Raw genomic sequence first — 18,015 nt, forward strand, 5'->3', positions numbered from 1 at the left:
ATATGAACTCTTCCAAGACTGGGGGTTGTTAAATTTGCTGACTATATGAACTCTTCCAAGACTGGGGGTTGTTACATTTACCGTCTATATGAACTCTTCCAAGACTGGGGGTTGTTACATTTGCTGTCTATATGAACTCTTCCAAGACTGGGGGTTGTTACATTTGCTGTCTATATGAACTCTTCCAAGACTGGGGGTTGTTACATTTGCTGTCTATATGAACTCTTCCAAGACTGGGGGTTGTTACATTTGCTGTCTATATGAACTATTCCAAGACTGGGGGTTGTTACATTTGCTGTCGATATGAACTCTTCCAAGACTGAGGGTTGTTATATTTGCTGTTTATATGAACTTGTCTAAGATGGGGGTTCTTATATTTGCTTTCTATATGAACTTGTCCAAGACTGGGGATTGTTATATTTGCTTTCTATATGAACTTTTCCAAGACTGGGGGTTGTTATATTTGCTTTCTATATGAACTTTTCCAAGACTCGGGGTTGTTATATTTGCTTTCTATATGAACTTTTCCAAGACCGGGGGTTGTTATATTTGCTGTCTATATGAACTCTTCCAGGACTGAGGGTTGTTACATTTGCTGTCTATATGAACTCTTCCAAAACTGGGGGTTGTTATATTTGCTGTCTATATGAACTCTTCCAAGACTGGGGGTTGTTATATTTGCTGTCTATATGAACTCTTCCAAGATTGAGAGTTGTTACATTTGCTGTCTATATGAACTCTTCCAAGACGGGGGGTTGTTACATTTGCTGTCTATATGAACTCTTCCAAGACTGGGGGTTGATACATTTGCCGTCTATATGAACTCTTTCAAGACTGGGCGTTGTTACATTTGCTGTCTATATGAACTCTTCCAAAACTGGGCGTTGTTACATTTGCTGTCTATATGAACTCTTTCAAGACTGGTGTTTCTTACATTTGCCATCTATATGAACTCTTCCAAGACTGGGGGTTGTTACATTTGCTGTCTATATGAAATCTTCCAAGACTGGGGTTTTTTACATTTGCTGTCTATATGAACTCTTCCAAGACTGGGGTTTGTTACATTTGCCGTCTATATGAACTCTTCCAAGACTGGGGTTTGTTACATTTGCCGTCTATATGAACTTTTCCAAGACTGGGGTTTGTTACATTTGCCGTCTATATGAACTCTTCCAAGACTGGGGGTTGTTACATTTGCCATCCATATGAACTCTTCCAAGACTGGGGGTTGTTAAATTTGCTGTCTATATGAACTCTTCCAAGACTGGGGGTTGTTACATTTGCCATCTATATGAACTCTTCCTAGACTGGGGGTTGTTACATTTGCAATCTATATGAACTCTTCCAAGACTGGGGGGTTGTTAAATTTGCTGTCTATATGAACTCTTCCTAGACTGGGGGTTGTTACATTTACCGTCTATATGAACTCTTCCAAGACTGGGGGTTGTTACATTTGCTGTGTATATGAACTCTTCCAAGACTGGAGGTTGTTACATTTGCTGTCTATATGAACTCTTCCAAGACTGGGGGTTGTTACATTTGCTGTGTATATGAACTCTTCCAAGACTGGAGGTTGTTACATTTGCTGTCTATATGAACTCTTCCAAGACTGGGGGTTGTTACATTTGCTGTGTATATGAACTCTTCCAAGACTGGGGGTTGTTACATTTGCTGTCTATATGAACTCTTCCAAGACTGGGGGTTGTTACATTTGCTGTCTATATGAACTCTTCCAAGGCTGAGGGTTGTTATATTTGCTGTCTATATGAACTCTTCCAAGACTGAGGGTGTTACATTTGCCGTCTATATGAACTCTTCCAAGACTGGGGGTTGTTACATTTGCTGTCTATATGAACTCTTCCAAGACAGGGGGTTGTTACATTTGCTGTCTATATGAACTCTTCCAAGACTGGGGGATGATACATTTGGCGTCTATATGAACTCTTCCAAGACTGGGCGTTGTTAAATTTGCTGTCTATATGAACTCTTCTAAGACTGAGTGTTGTTACATTTGCTTTCTATATGAACTCTTCCAAGACTGGGGGTTGTTACATTTGCTGTCTATATGAACTCTTCCAAGACTGGGGGTTGTTACATTTGCCGTCTATATGAACTCTTCCAAGACTGGGGGTTGTTACATTTGCTGTCTATATGAACTCTTCCAAGACTGAGGGTTGTTATATTTGCTGTCTATATGAACTTGTCCAAGACTGGGGGTTGTTATATTTGCTGTCTACATGAACTTGTCCAAGACTGGGGGTTGTTATATTTGCTTCCTATATGAACTTGTCCAAGACTGGGGGTTGTTATATTTGCTTTCTATATGAACTTTTCCAAGACTGGGGGTTGTTATATTTGCTTTCTATATGAGCATTTCCAAGACTGGGGGTTGTTATATTTGCTGTCTATATGAACTCTTCCAGGACTGAAGGTTGTTACATTTGCTGTCTATATGAACTTGTCCAAGACTGGGGGTTGTTATATTTGCTTTCTATATGAACTTTTCCAAGACTGGGGGTTGTTATATTTGCTGTCTATATGAACTTGTCCAAGACTGGGGGTTGTTATATTTGCTGTCTATATGAACTTGTCCAAGACTGGGGGTGTTATATTTGCTGTCTATATGAACTTGTCCAAGACTGGGGGTTGTTATATTTGCTTTCTATATGAACTTTTCCAAGACTGGGGGTTGTTAAATTTGCTTTCTATATGAACTTTTCCAAGACTGGGGGTTGTTAAATTTGCTGTCTATATGAACTTGTCCAAGACTGGGGGTTGTTATATTTGCTTTCTATATGAACTTTTCCAAGACTGGGGGTTGTTAAATTTGCTTTCTATATGAACTTTTCCAAGACTGGGGGTTGTTATATTTGCTGTCTATATGAACTTGTCCAAGACTGGGGGTTGTTATATTTGCTGTCTATATGAACTTTTCCAAGACTGGGGGTTGTTATATTTGCTTTCTATATGAACTTTTCCAAGACTGGTGGTTGTTATATTTGCTGTCTATATGAACTTGTCCAAGACTGGGGGTGTTATATTTGCTGTCTATATGAACTTGTCCAAGACTGGGGGTTGTTATATTTGCTTTCTATATGAACTTTTCCAAGACTGGGGGTTGTTATATTTGCTTTCTATATGAACTTGTCCAAGACTGGAGGTGTTATATTTGCTGTCTATATGAACTTGTCCAAGACTGGGGGTTGTTATATTTGCTTTCATTATGAACTTTTCCAAGACTGGGGGTTGTTATATTTGCTTTCTATATGAACTTTTCCAAGACTGGGGGTTGTTATATTTGCTGTCTATATGAACTTGTCCAAGACTGGGGGTGTTATATTTGCTGTCTATATGAACTTTTCCAAGACTGGGGGTTGTTATATTTGCTGTCTATATGAACTTTTCCAAGACTGGGGGTTGTTATATTTGCTTTCTATATGAACTTGTCCAAGACTGGGGGTTGTTATATTTGCTTTCTATATGAACTTTTCCAAGACTGGGGGTTGATACATTTGCCATCTATATGAACTCTTCCAAGACTGAAGGTTGTTACATTTGCTGTCTATATGAACTCTTCTAAGACTGGGGGTTGTTACATTTGCTGTCTATATGAACTCTTCCAAGACTGAGGGTTGTTACATTTGCCATCTATATGAACTCTTCCAAGACGGGGGGTTGTTACATTTGCTGTCTATATGAACTCTTCTAAGACTGGGGGTTGATACATTTGCCGTCCATATAAACTCTTCCAAGACTGGGCGTTGTTACATTTGCTGTCTATATGAACTCTTCCAAGACTGAGGGTTGTTACATTTGCTTTCTATATGAACTCTTCCAAGACTGGGGGTTGTTACATTTGCTGTTTATATGAACTCTTCCAAGACTGGGGGTTGTTACATTTGCTGTTTATATGAACTCTTCCAAAACTGGGCGTTGTTACATTTGCTGTCTATATGAACTCTTCCAAGACTGGGGTTTCTTACATTTGCCGTCTATATGAACTTTTCCAAGACTGGGGTTTGTTACATTTGCCCTCTATATGAACTCTTCCAAAACTGGGGGTTGTTAAATTTGCTGTCTATATGAACTCTTTCAAGACTGGGGGTTGTTACTTTTGCCGTCTATATAAACTCTTCCAAGACTAGGGGTTGTTACATTTGCCGTCTATATGAACTCTTCCAAGACTGGGGGTTGTTAAATTTGCTGACTATATGAACTCTTCCAAGACTGGGGGTTGTTACATTTACCGTCTATATGAACTCTTCCAAGACTGGGGGTTGTTACATTTGCTGTCTATATGAACTCTTCCAAGACTGGGGGTTGTTACATTTGCTGTCTATATGAACTCTTCCAAGACTGGGGGTTGTTACATTTGCTGTCTATATGAACTCTTCCAAGACTGGGGGTTGTTACATTTGCTGTCTATATGAACTCTTCCAAGACTGGGGGTTGTTACATTTGCTGTCGATATGAACTCTTCCAAGACTGAGGGTTGTTATATTTGCTGTTTATATGAACTTGTCTAAGATGGGGGTTCTTATATTTGCTTTCTATATGAACTTGTCCAAGACTGGGGATTGTTATATTTGCTTTCTATATGAACTTTTCCAAGACTGGGGGTTGTTATATTTGCTTTCTATATGAACTTTTCCAAGACTCGGGGTTGTTATATTTGCTTTCTATATGAACTTTTCCAAGACCGGGGGTTGTTATATTTGCTGTCTATATGAACTCTTCCAGGACTGAGGGTTGTTACATTTGCTGTCTATATGAACTCTTCCAAAACTGGGGGTTGTTATATTTGCTGTCTATATGAACTCTTCCAAGACTGGGGGTTGTTATATTTGCTGTCTATATGAACTCTTCCAAGATTGAGAGTTGTTACATTTGCTGTCTATATGAACTCTTCCAAGACGGGGGGTTGTTACATTTGCTGTCTATATGAACTCTTCCAAGACTGGGGGTTGATACATTTGCCGTCTATATGAACTCTTTCAAGACTGGGCGTTGTTACATTTGCTGTCTATATGAACTCTTCCAAAACTGGGCGTTGTTACATTTGCTGTCTATATGAACTCTTTCAAGACTGGTGTTTCTTACATTTGCCATCTATATGAACTCTTCCAAGACTGGGGGTTGTTACATTTGCTGTCTATATGAAATCTTCCAAGACTGGGGTTTTTTACATTTGCTGTCTATATGAACTCTTCCAAGACTGGGGTTTGTTACATTTGCCGTCTATATGAACTCTTCCAAGACTGGGGTTTGTTACATTTGCCGTCTATATGAACTTTTCCAAGACTGGGGTTTGTTACATTTGCCGTCTATATGAACTCTTCCAAGACTGGGGGTTGTTACATTTGCCATCCATATGAACTCTTCCAAGACTGGGGGTTGTTAAATTTGCTGTCTATATGAACTCTTCCAAGACTGGGGGTTGTTACATTTGCCATCTATATGAACTCTTCCTAGACTGGGGGTTGTTACATTTGCAATCTATATGAACTCTTCCAAGACTGGGGGGTTGTTAAATTTGCTGTCTATATGAACTCTTCCTAGACTGGGGGTTGTTACATTTACCGTCTATATGAACTCTTCCAAGACTGGGGGTTGTTACATTTGCTGTGTATATGAACTCTTCCAAGACTGGAGGTTGTTACATTTGCTGTCTATATGAACTCTTCCAAGACTGGGGGTTGTTACATTTGCTGTGTATATGAACTCTTCCAAGACTGGAGGTTGTTACATTTGCTGTCTATATGAACTCTTCCAAGACTGGGGGTTGTTACATTTGCTGTGTATATGAACTCTTCCAAGACTGGGGGTTGTTACATTTGCTGTCTATATGAACTCTTCCAAGACTGGGGGTTGTTACATTTGCTGTCTATATGAACTCTTCCAAGGCTGAGGGTTGTTATATTTGCTGTCTATATGAACTCTTCCAAGACTGAGGGTGTTACATTTGCCGTCTATATGAACTCTTCCAAGACTGGGGGTTGTTACATTTGCTGTCTATATGAACTCTTCCAAGACAGGGGGTTGTTACATTTGCTGTCTATATGAACTCTTCCAAGACTGGGGGATGATACATTTGGCGTCTATATGAACTCTTCCAAGACTGGGCGTTGTTAAATTTGCTGTCTATATGAACTCTTCTAAGACTGAGTGTTGTTACATTTGCTTTCTATATGAACTCTTCCAAGACTGGGGGTTGTTACATTTGCTGTCTATATGAACTCTTCCAAGACTGGGGGTTGTTACATTTGCCGTCTATATGAACTCTTCCAAGACTGGGGGTTGTTACATTTGCTGTCTATATGAACTCTTCCAAGACTGAGGGTTGTTATATTTGCTGTCTATATGAACTTGTCCAAGACTGGGGGTTGTTATATTTGCTGTCTACATGAACTTGTCCAAGACTGGGGGTTGTTATATTTGCTTCCTATATGAACTTGTCCAAGACTGGGGGTTGTTATATTTGCTTTCTATATGAACTTTTCCAAGACTGGGGGTTGTTATATTTGCTTTCTATATGAGCATTTCCAAGACTGGGGGTTGTTATATTTGCTGTCTATATGAACTCTTCCAGGACTGAAGGTTGTTACATTTGCTGTCTATATGAACTTGTCCAAGACTGGGGGTTGTTATATTTGCTTTCTATATGAACTTTTCCAAGACTGGGGGTTGTTATATTTGCTTTCTATATGAACTTTTCCAAGACTGGGGGTTGTTATATTTGCTGTCTATATGAACTTGTCCAAGACTGGGGGTTGTTATATTTGCTGTCTATATGAACTTGTCCAAGACTGGGGGTGTTATATTTGCTGTCTATATGAACTTGTCCAAGACTGGGGGTTGTTATATTTGCTTTCTATATGAACTTTTCCAAGACTGGGGGTTGTTAAATTTGCTTTCTATATGAACTTTTCCAAGACTGGGGGTTGTTAAATTTGCTGTCTATATGAACTTGTCCAAGACTGGGGGTTGTTATATTTGCTTTCTATATGAACTTTTCCAAGACTGGGGGTTGTTAAATTTGCTTTCTATATGAACTTTTCCAAGACTGGGGGTTGTTATATTTGCTGTCTATATGAACTTGTCCAAGACTGGGGGTTGTTATATTTGCTGTCTATATGAACTTTTCCAAGACTGGGGGTTGTTATATTTGCTTTCTATATGAACTTTTCCAAGACTGGTGGTTGTTATATTTGCTGTCTATATGAACTTGTCCAAGACTGGGGGTGTTATATTTGCTGTCTATATGAACTTGTCCAAGACTGGGGGTTGTTATATTTGCTTTCTATATGAACTTTTCCAAGACTGGGGGTTGTTATATTTGCTTTCTATATGAACTTGTCCAAGACTGGAGGTGTTATATTTGCTGTCTATATGAACTTGTCCAAGACTGGGGGTTGTTATATTTGCTTTCATTATGAACTTTTCCAAGACTGGGGGTTGTTATATTTGCTTTCTATATGAACTTTTCCAAGACTGGGGGTTGTTATATTTGCTGTCTATATGAACTTGTCCAAGACTGGGGGTGTTATATTTGCTGTCTATATGAACTTTTCCAAGACTGGGGGTTGTTATATTTGCTGTCTATATGAACTTTTCCAAGACTGGGGGTTGTTATATTTGCTTTCTATATGAACTTGTCCAAGACTGGGGGTTGTTATATTTGCTTTCTATATGAACTTTTCCAAGACTGGGGGTTGTTATATTTGCTTTCTATATGAATTTGTCCAAGACTGGGGTTGTTATATTTGCTTTCTATATGAACTTTTCCAAGACTGGGGGTTGTTATATTTGCTTTCTATATGAACTCTTCCAAGACTGAGGGTTGTTACATTTGCTGTCTATATGAACTCTTCCAAGACTGGGGGTTGTTATATTTGCTGTCTATATGAACTCTTCCAAGACTGGGGGTTGTTATATTTGCTGTCTACATGAACTTGTCCAAGACTGGGGGTGTTATATTTGCTGTCTATATGAACTTGTCCAAGACTGGGGTTGTTATATTTGCTGTCTATATGAACTCTTCCAAGACTGGGGGTTGTTATATTTGCTGTCTACATGAACTCTTCCAAGACCTTCTTGGAAAACAGGAGTGAGGAGTGAGAGCGATAGAGTCTGATGTCTAATGTTTTCTCTCTTATTCTATTCCCTTTTACCATTTCTACCTCTGGTCCTGACATTCCTCTGCATGTGGTCACTGGTGGAGGCAGTGAGTGACGCAAGAGTCTATTGTTGCCATTGGCTTGCGCCCACTGCGTTAGTGCTTCCTGGCACTCACCGCCGCACAAACCTCAACTTTGCTCTCTGCTGTTTTCAACACTTACATGCTTCCAAGTATTGTACTTTTTAAAAAATCTAACCTGTGCTTCCATTCCTATGCCAATGGCACCCTGATCTTCTGAAATATCAGCAGGATTAAGGGTTCTCTTTCACTGTTGCTGACTCAATCTCAATGTCACAAAAAAGTGAATTTTTCCAACACATGCTAAATTATCCTGCCCACAATCCCTCCCTTACATCCAATCTAGAGAGATCTGGGGCTTTGAGCTAGGTAATAACCCCGGCATCTACACCAAGGCCAGCCTGTGGTTAAAGGTGCCCCCTTCTATTGCAAAGGGACCATCCCTTACATTGTAATGCATTTCAGCGGTGCTACCTTAATTCATGCAAAACGAAACTATACCATCATACTGCAGGTAGGTGTTCTAATATACTAGCCTTATTGACCATCGTATTTGCCTAAAAGAGGCTGCTAGGCCCATTGTGTGGCTAAAAGAGCGACTATGTGGACTCCATGGCTAGGACTCGACTTTGGTTTCCAATTATGGCTTGTATTCACTACAAAGTACAATAGATAACACAAAAAGTCAGAGCAAGCAACATACTGTGCAAACTTTGTACGAGTATCATCAGTGTATCCTCACTGGACCACCCAGGTGAGAGTGATAGGTGCCTGACTTCACTCCAGCCCTTCTAACCTTCCAAAAGGCTCATCCTGGCTGGATGGAACCCCATCTCCTGGTTAAGCGCAGTGGGATCTGGCGCAGTGGATGAGCGCAGGGCTGCTGTAGAACAGACTGGCGGAGGAGGCCATATTCTGAATTAGGTAACAAAAGTGCCATCATTTTCCAAAAAGATGGGTTTCATAAACAACTGATGTCTATTCAGGATGGGCTGCACTTAGCACACAAGACGTGGGGCATTTAATTTCAAGAATCAGAATGACAAGCCGGAAAGTGAAACCTGACAGTGGTGAGGTACCGGGTTTTTAGGAACCCGGCGGTGCCAGGGGGAACACCCAGAGACCTCTTGAGTTCTTCCTGTTCTGGACCACAGAAACACAGAGTCTTCTAGGTGATGTCAAGGATCGAGTTTTATTGGCTGCAACCAAGTAACAAGCGTCCTAGAAGTACAACAGCACGGTGTGTATATTCTCAGGAGACTGTTCGTTTTTACAGAGCCAGCCTTCTCTTTTTATACACAATATTACACTTCAGGCAAAAATTCTTGGTTTTATGGTACAATCATATACATATTTTCACAACAATGAAAAAAGCAAAGTCATGATGGCCAGCCTACATTTTCGTATGTCCAGTTCGTGATAGATTACCCGGCCAGGCCCAGAACTACCATCAGATATCGATGAAACCCCAATAAAATCGGGCACCTCCTCCTTGTAAAACTAGCCATAAAGAAGAAACAGGGACAGGTGTGTGTATGATAAAGCGTGGTTTGTATGCGGTAAACGGTTTATGACATGTTGTGCCTTGATGCTAATCTCGCTCGGCCATTGGGTTGGGGACTGCCCGAACAGGTTTGGCTGGAGGCAGTGGAGGCAGCTCGCCCAGGTCACAGAGGAGTCAGCAAAGGTGGACGTGTCCTTTCAGCTCGAATTCGGCCTTAGTCAATTGACTATGTAAGGGCAACCGCAAGATGGATGCCGCTCACAAAATGGAACCCGAGGGTTCAATACGAAAACTACGATTTAAGGGTGACTGCATCACTCGATCATGACGCAAATGCACAGGTATAATGTCCTAATCATTACCGGTCTGCCAATACCAAATTCGTCATGATATGATGATATTTTCTGATACGATTGTGGAGCCTCAGTACCATATAATAGCAGGGTCCAGAATTTTCAGAACCACAGCCCTCCTTTTGCCCTGATATAGGCATATATATATATATATATATATATATATATATATATATATATATATATATATATATATATATATATATATCATGCTAATCTGAGTCCAAATCTGTATTCATGAAGTCATTGAGATGCTACTGTAGCATCATCCTGTTACTTAGTTCGTCCCTTGACACAGGCTTCCTTACACATGATGTAGCACAGAGGCCACATATTGCAGGAGCGCACTGCACACACAGGCAGAACAAGAACAGAATGGCTAAGATCATTCCAATGAATATCAGAATTTTCCATCTCCAGGCAGAGATCAGTTCCCAGAACCACCCCAGTAAGGACCAGTCCCCTTTATCCACGTGAATGGAATCAGAGATCTTGTGCAGTTTGGAGATGGCCTGGTATACTGTCGGAGCATTGTCAGGGATGAAAATGGAGCAACTGGATTGGATCACTTTACATACCCCACCACGGTCTGCAAGTATGACATCTAGGGCAACCCTGTTTTGAAGAGTCATAAGGCGGTCCGACTGGAGCTCTGCAGTCAAGTTACAAAGGGCACCAGCCGTTTCAATCACGGCGGATTCAACTACCCTCGTCAATTGGCGATTGTTCCTGCTGTTCACCATAGTCCCCCAAAACGGCAGAAAACCATTTGCGAAATCTCCAAACTCCTATTCCGCAGTGTCGTCTTTACTCACAACACCCCTAACTGTCCTTGTCCGATGGTAATCTGCCTCGGCCGTGTAGGTGGGTGGCAGCAGAAACGAGACAAAACATGTGCCTGAGAAGTCAGGGGGCAACCATGTATATGCTCTATCGTGGCAGACGAAGTAGGTACCCTTAGCTGCTGGGAATGAAGGAGAGGTCTGAGACGAGAAAACGTAAGTTTCAGTACAGACACTCTTCCCTAACTGAGCTCTAGGGTTTTTGCCATTTCCTTGCAGACATAGGTGCCCTTGGTGGGGTACTATCCAGATTGGGGAGAATTTCTTTGCTTTCTGGCTCTCAGTTAAGGAAATCCCATACTTAGTTATACAAAATACGGGATACCCTTATCTGTAGTGTGTGGCATGAGTCCACACACCCAACAATTCGTTGTGTTCATTACAGACTGGTGCTGGTGTAGGAGCTGGACGAATGAGTTATTTACAAATTCTAATCTTCTGGCAGACTCGTGTTCAGGCAGAGGGTGAAAAGAGTGCGGGGAAACAGTAGGAGGAGGTGTGGGCTGTGTAGTGTATGCAAATGAAACTCGAAAAGTGAACAAGACATAGCCCACCAAAAACATCATTATGCTACACAACATTAAAATGCATATTATTAAAAATTGTTTTCTTGCCATCACAGTGCATATTTTCTTTTCAAAGTTCGCTGATCTGGCAGGTCTCTCCATCTTAGGAAACTCCATCCTCTAAGTTGCTGCCCGCGGTGGGAGATTGATTCTGCTAAGGAGTGCTTCTGTCAGTTTAGGGCAACTCCCTTAGACCGACCAGAACTGTCGACCTAACAGTCTCCAGCTGCACTCCAAAGACTGTGGCAACCGCGACCCTAGCAGCAGAACCGGATGGCTGTTCGAAAATCAAAAATGAGCAAGTTTCCTGGATGAGAGAGCTGCACAATCAAATAAAGAAAAAAAACGTTTTTATTTGTTCTTAGTCATAGGTCTTGGCCTTAAGTTATAGCGGTTTCTACCGGGTGCTGTGTGGTCGAGAAACAGCAGTTCAGGCTCAGTAGTATCCAACTGCATTGACGGTGGCACAAATCCTTGCAGAGTGTTATTGCTCTCCTCTTCTGTAGTGGTTCCTTTCAAACGTGCATCACTGAAAGGTACAAATCGTGGCACAGATTCAGTCTCTGAGTCGGCGACACCCTCCTGGACCCACCGGTCATAGGGCAGAGGTAGAGGGACCCGTTTGCAGTGGATCCCGTGGATCCAGTTCTTCTTTCCTTCCACACGAACGGCTGATCTTGTGGAAAGAAGGACGAGGTGTGGGCTGGTCCACCTGGGCTGTTCGTTCTTTGTACGCTGAAAGTTTTTCACCAACACCCAGGATCGATTTGATGTCCTGGAGCTTCAGAGACCGGAGGCAGAGAGTCATGGACCTGTTGGTGTGAAACACGCAATTTAGCCATCAATTCGTACAAATAGTCAAGCAGTACAGGATGCTCAATTTCACTGAGCTTTTTGGGCCTTGGCACTCCCGATATGTCAGCTGGGCGACCGAACACTATTTCATGAGGACTGAGTCTCATTCTAGAATGGACAGTCATTCTGGTAGATAGGAGTGCCAAAGGCAGGGCGTCAGGCCATTTAAGACCTGTGCTGGCTTGGATCTTGGCTAATTTCAACGTGAGAGTGCCATTATAGCACTCTACTAATCCAGCTGATTGGGGGTGATTTGCAGCGTGAAACTTCTGGTGTATGCCTAGACTCTCACACACTCTCTTCATCACCCGTCCCACGAATTCACTTCCATTATCACTCCAGACCATTCTCGGCATTCCGAACCTAGGGAAGAATTCTTTGACAAGGGCTTTGGCTGTGGACAAGGCAGTATTGTCCTTAAGGGGATACGCTTCCACCCACCTGGAAAAGGCACAAACAACGAGTACGTATTTCAGATTGTTGCACCTTTCCATGTGGATGAAATCTAGCTGCAAAACCTCGAACAGATACGTTGGAGGCGCAAAATGACCAGCTGGAGTTGGGGTTCCCTTACCAGGATTGTACTTCAAACACACCATACAGTTCTTGACCACATTCTCTGCACATTTAGGGATTCCACTATTCTGCCATACTGGAGCTAACAACTTACAGATCCCTTTCACACTGATGTGAGCCATTCCATGAGCCATTGTCACTACTGCAAGCACATACACATCGGGTAGCAGCCATCTCTGATGCTCTGACAATTCAACCCAACAACCATTCGCATCCAATCTACCCTTGCTTTCTCTCCATTCATTCACCTCTTTCTCTGTGGCTTCGGATTGTATAGACTTCACACTCTCAATCGTGTCCTCACACATACCCACATCACCAATCCATCTTGCTGGACCTGCAACATACATTCGACTCAACACGTTCCTTGCAGTCTCTTTTGCAACTTCATCTGCAAATGCATTCCCACGACCAACATCATCTTGAATCTTTTTGTGTGCACTGCATTTCACAATCGCAACTTGTAGTGGCAAGGTCAGTGACTCGAGGAGCTCATTCACTAGCTGACCATGTTGTATCTTTGCACCATGCGAAGTCAGGAACCCACGTTCACGCCACAATCGTCCAAAACTGTGAGCTACGCCAAAGGCGTACTGGCTATCTGTGTACACATTCACTCGTTTTCCTTTTGCCAACACACACGCTCTTGTAAGTGCAATCAACTCTGCTGCTTGCGCAGAATTGTGTGGGATACGTGCAGTTTCTACAATCGTATGCAACGTTGGCACAGCATATGCTGCAGTCGTATCACCATTCGGCAACTTGAAACACGAACCATCAACCCAATAAGTATCATTACATTCAGGAAGGGGAGTATCCTGTAAGTCTACTCTCCCTTTTGTCTCTTCTTCTGTCCTAAAACAGCAGTCATGTTGTTCGACCTCATCTGTTTCTACTGGAATGGGCAATAACGTGGCTGGGTTTAATGTATCACACCTCTTTATGTGTATGTGACTCGCTAACAGTGTCAGCTCATAACTTGACAGTCGAGGACTAGTTAAGTGCTGTGTCCTTGTTCTGTTTAGCAAAATGTCTACTGCATGTGGGACCATAACGATCAGAGTGTTATTCATTACTAACCCAACAGACTGTCGAATACAGACAGCTGCTGCCGCAGTGGCCCTCAAGCAACTTGGTAATGCCTTAGCTACGGGATCTAAAGTCGCTGAAAAGTACGCGCATGGACGCTGTTTGTCCCCAAAGGGCTGTGTCAGGACTGATAATGCACAACCTTCCTTCTCGTGGACATACAACGTAAAAGGCTTACTGTAGTCGGGGTTACCCAACACAGGAGCCGAACACAATGCATCACGCAACTCGTGAAAACTTTTCTGACACTCTTCAGACCACGGAATGAGTTTCAGGGTATCCTTGCAGGTTAATGCCACCAAAGGTTTGGCCAACAATGAGAAATTCGGTATCCATTGTCTGCAATACGATGTAATGCCCAAGAAAGCACGCACTTCTCTCTGTGTCCTTGGGACACTCAATTTTGCAATCGCCTGAATTCTCTCTGGGGTCAACTTCCTTCCCTCCTTCGATAAGATGTGACCTAAGTAGGTCACTTCTTGTCGACAAAATTGCAATTTCGAAAGAGAGACTTTGTGCTTCATGTCACATAAATGACGCAAAAATGACAAAGTGGCTTGCTTGCATATCTCCTCAGTATCTGCAGCGACCAGCAAATTGTCTACGTACTGAATAAGGGTCGCACCATCAGGTAGAACAATCGTGTCAAGCTGCGATTTCAGAGCTTGACTGAATATCGATGGACTTTCACAGTAGCCCTGAGGGGCGCATTTGAAGCAGAAGCTTCGTCCTCCTAAATTGAAGCCAAAAATATCTCTGCTCTCCTCGGCAATCGGGATGCTGAAGAAAGCATTCTTCAAGTCAATCACCGATAACCAAGTGGCTGAAGCTGGAACCATAGTCAATAAGGCAGTGATATCGGGAACAACTGGAAACTGTGGCACAACAATCTTGTTCACTTCTCTAAGATCAATCACAAATCTGTACACAGGTGGTTGGGAGGGATCAGTACGCTTCAAAACTGGCAAAACAGGACTGTTACAAACGTTACCTGTTGTCTCTTCAATGACATCTTTCTCAATCAGATCGTAAATGATCGCTAACAACGCTTTTTCGCCTTCGCTAGAGATCTTGTATTGGGGAATACGTGGCAACCTAACATTGGCTTTCAAGGTTATGACATATGGCGCTATTTCCAAAAGATCCACATCATTAGAACCAGTAGCCCAAAGTACATCCGGAAGGGAAGACAATTCTATTGGAATATTTTCCCTTGACAAAAACATTGGAGAAACCACTTTCTTACCTAGGGTAAGTTGTACTCCCGAAGGAGAACAGTACAAAGTTGCATATAATCTCTTTAACAGATCCAATCCTAACAAGTTTTCACCACAACCTGTTGTAAGAATGAGGGGTGCTTCTAATTCACATGGCCCAACAGAAAGGGACATAGGAGTAGAAATCGGGTTCCTAACCGGGGCGCCAGAAAAACCTACTGAAACATTCATTTCGCCAGACAAAGGTGCGCCAGGAAGTTTTGAGTGCATAATAGAACTCTTTGTAGTACCAGTATCCAGCAGAAAAGGCTCTGACACACCTGATGTAAATACCTCAACATAAGGTCCATTCTGATCTACTGGAACTGAAACAACTCCCTCTCTTTGTCCATGGCTGTCCTAGCAACCATTACCCTCATTCTCGTTTTCTGCATAGTAGTCATCAGCATAGTACTGAGCTGTCCTAGAAGACGCATTATTCTGCTGATCAAAGCTGTTCATAGAATTCTGAGGCGGAAAAGAAGGAGCATTCTGGGGGAAATTTCCACGGCCCCTACCTCTAGGATCCTGTTGAACACCTCTACCTCTTGCACCAGAAACACCATTCAAACGTCGCAATAAAGCTGGACAACTATTCTTGAAATGACCCTCTTCCTTGCAATACGCACACTGATTCGGACCATACGGTAAACGCTGTTGAGAAGACTCATTTCTTTGTGAGTTTCTCGAATACTGCTGAGGTTGCTGATAATCGTGCTGACTAGCAGTACGAGGCGGATAAGCTTGCTGGAGAAGGACTTTAGTTTTCAATTCTTTAGTCTTTTTGTCTGCCTTCTCTAGCTCGTCTTTGCGCCTATTCTCGTAGTACTGGGCTGTGGCTAAAATCTGCGCTGACTTGGAAATAGCCCAAGCACTCTCTGAATCTTTCAATTTATTACATAGTTCAGGAAGCAGATTATGTACAAACTTGTCAACAAACAATCTTTGGCCACCCTCGGTAGCCATATCCTGACCACTATGATCGACGAAGGTCTCTTCAAACCTCGTGAAAAAGTCAGACACATTCTCATCTTTCTTCTGCTTGCACGCAGGTAACTTGTCCCAATTGACACGCAATTCGGGCATTAAAGTCTTCATATACGTTATAATTCTACCAGGAAGTTCTGCTACCAAAGGCTCGGGCTTAGAGCCACCAACTTGTCTAGCATCAGCAGCAGCAATATTAGCCCATGTATCACCTAACTCTTGGTCATGATCTGCATGACGAATCTTTCCCCATAGAGGCTGTGGAACAACATTTCCAAACAACATATCTACATCGGCTAAATTCATGATACATGAACTGGCAGCCTGTGATAACTCCTTGTAATACCCTGCAGGATTTTTGCGAGAATCAGGCAACGTCTGCTTAAGCGCTAAAACTTCAGATCTTTTTCAAGGGACATGTACCCATACACGCTGGAAATGCGGTGGAATTGCTGGATTCGCATTCGCATCACCTTCCCTCCAAACTGGAGGAACTTCTCTCATGGGGTACTGTCGCGCCTTTTTCCTAATTGGCAGGTCATATTCAGACAGTAATCGGGAATTGCTTCCCTTACTCCTATATGACAATAACATCTCAATTGCTGGTTTGACATCGGCACCCACAATCATGCCTTCTGCGAACTTGAATCGCACACGGAATAATTCTTGCATATTGTACTCTAGATCATTTCCCTTCAAATCTTCACAGAGATATACACACATCTGTTCAAATACATATCTCTGTGTAGATGCTTCTCACTGACGGAAGACTTCCATAACGGACTGAACATCATATTTTACAGTATCAGTAACCCATTTACGTGCTAACTCATTCAGCACTTCTCTTTCCTGATAATCAGGCAGTCGACTCCGCAACTGTCTACGTTCTGTATTAGGGGTCGTCTTAGGCGACCCAAAGAAAGGTGAGAAAAGACCAGTGACAGTATTTGCCACTCTCTGTCGAACAGAAGGAGAAGCTGGCGGAAAGGCAGATGCGCCAGAAAAGACAGGCTGATGTAAAGCAGAAGTCAAGGCAGTAGCAGAAGGAGTATTAGGATAAGCAGTTGGAGCAGTAGGCGAAGTCGTAGAAAAAGCAGATGGAGTATGTAGCAAAGGCGGCGGCCCTTGAGAGGGCTGCGACGAAGGAGTAGAAACCAGCTGAAGAGGAGCTGGTGCTTGTGGAAGAACTGGTGTTTGTGCGGCGGGCGCGGTATAACAAAGCGTTGCGGGGGTGCAGTAGCATTTTGTGCATAGGGAGGAGGTGAACTCAACAAGTGGGACATTAGAGGATCGCTATCAAGTTTCTCCGTTGATCCTTGTCCTTTACGTGGCAACACTGGGTAGCATTTATCTACTGCTAACTTCCTACTTCTAAGCATTTGTTCACTCTCCTGCTCTTCCTCATTATCCCTGTATGCAAGAGCAGCTTGTACCATTGACATACCTCTTTTATTTTTCTTTGCTAATTTCATTTCTTTCTGTTTGGCTTCTTTGCGCCATAAGCGAAAGGAGTCAAACATCGCCGGCCGGGCTTTCTTCTTGAACAGTTTCACCTCTAGATTATCTAAAATCTCTGTATCAAAGCTACCATATTGTGGCCATTTTAAGACACCATCATTTCTGGTGTATCGGATCCATACTTCATTGTATGTGATGGGGCCTACTCCGTGCATCACATAGAGCTCATATGTTGGAGTTCCAATTGGAGGAACCGGACACGAATCCTCTAATCGGGAGTCCCTACTACAACCAAGACAAAACAAGTTTCCAAGTCTGCTAAGACCAGGCAT

The sequence above is a fragment of the Lissotriton vulgaris genome, chromosome 6 (assembly GCF_964263255.1).
Source record: "Lissotriton vulgaris chromosome 6, aLisVul1.2, whole genome shotgun sequence".
Lineage (NCBI taxonomy): Eukaryota > Metazoa > Chordata > Amphibia > Caudata > Salamandridae > Lissotriton > Lissotriton vulgaris.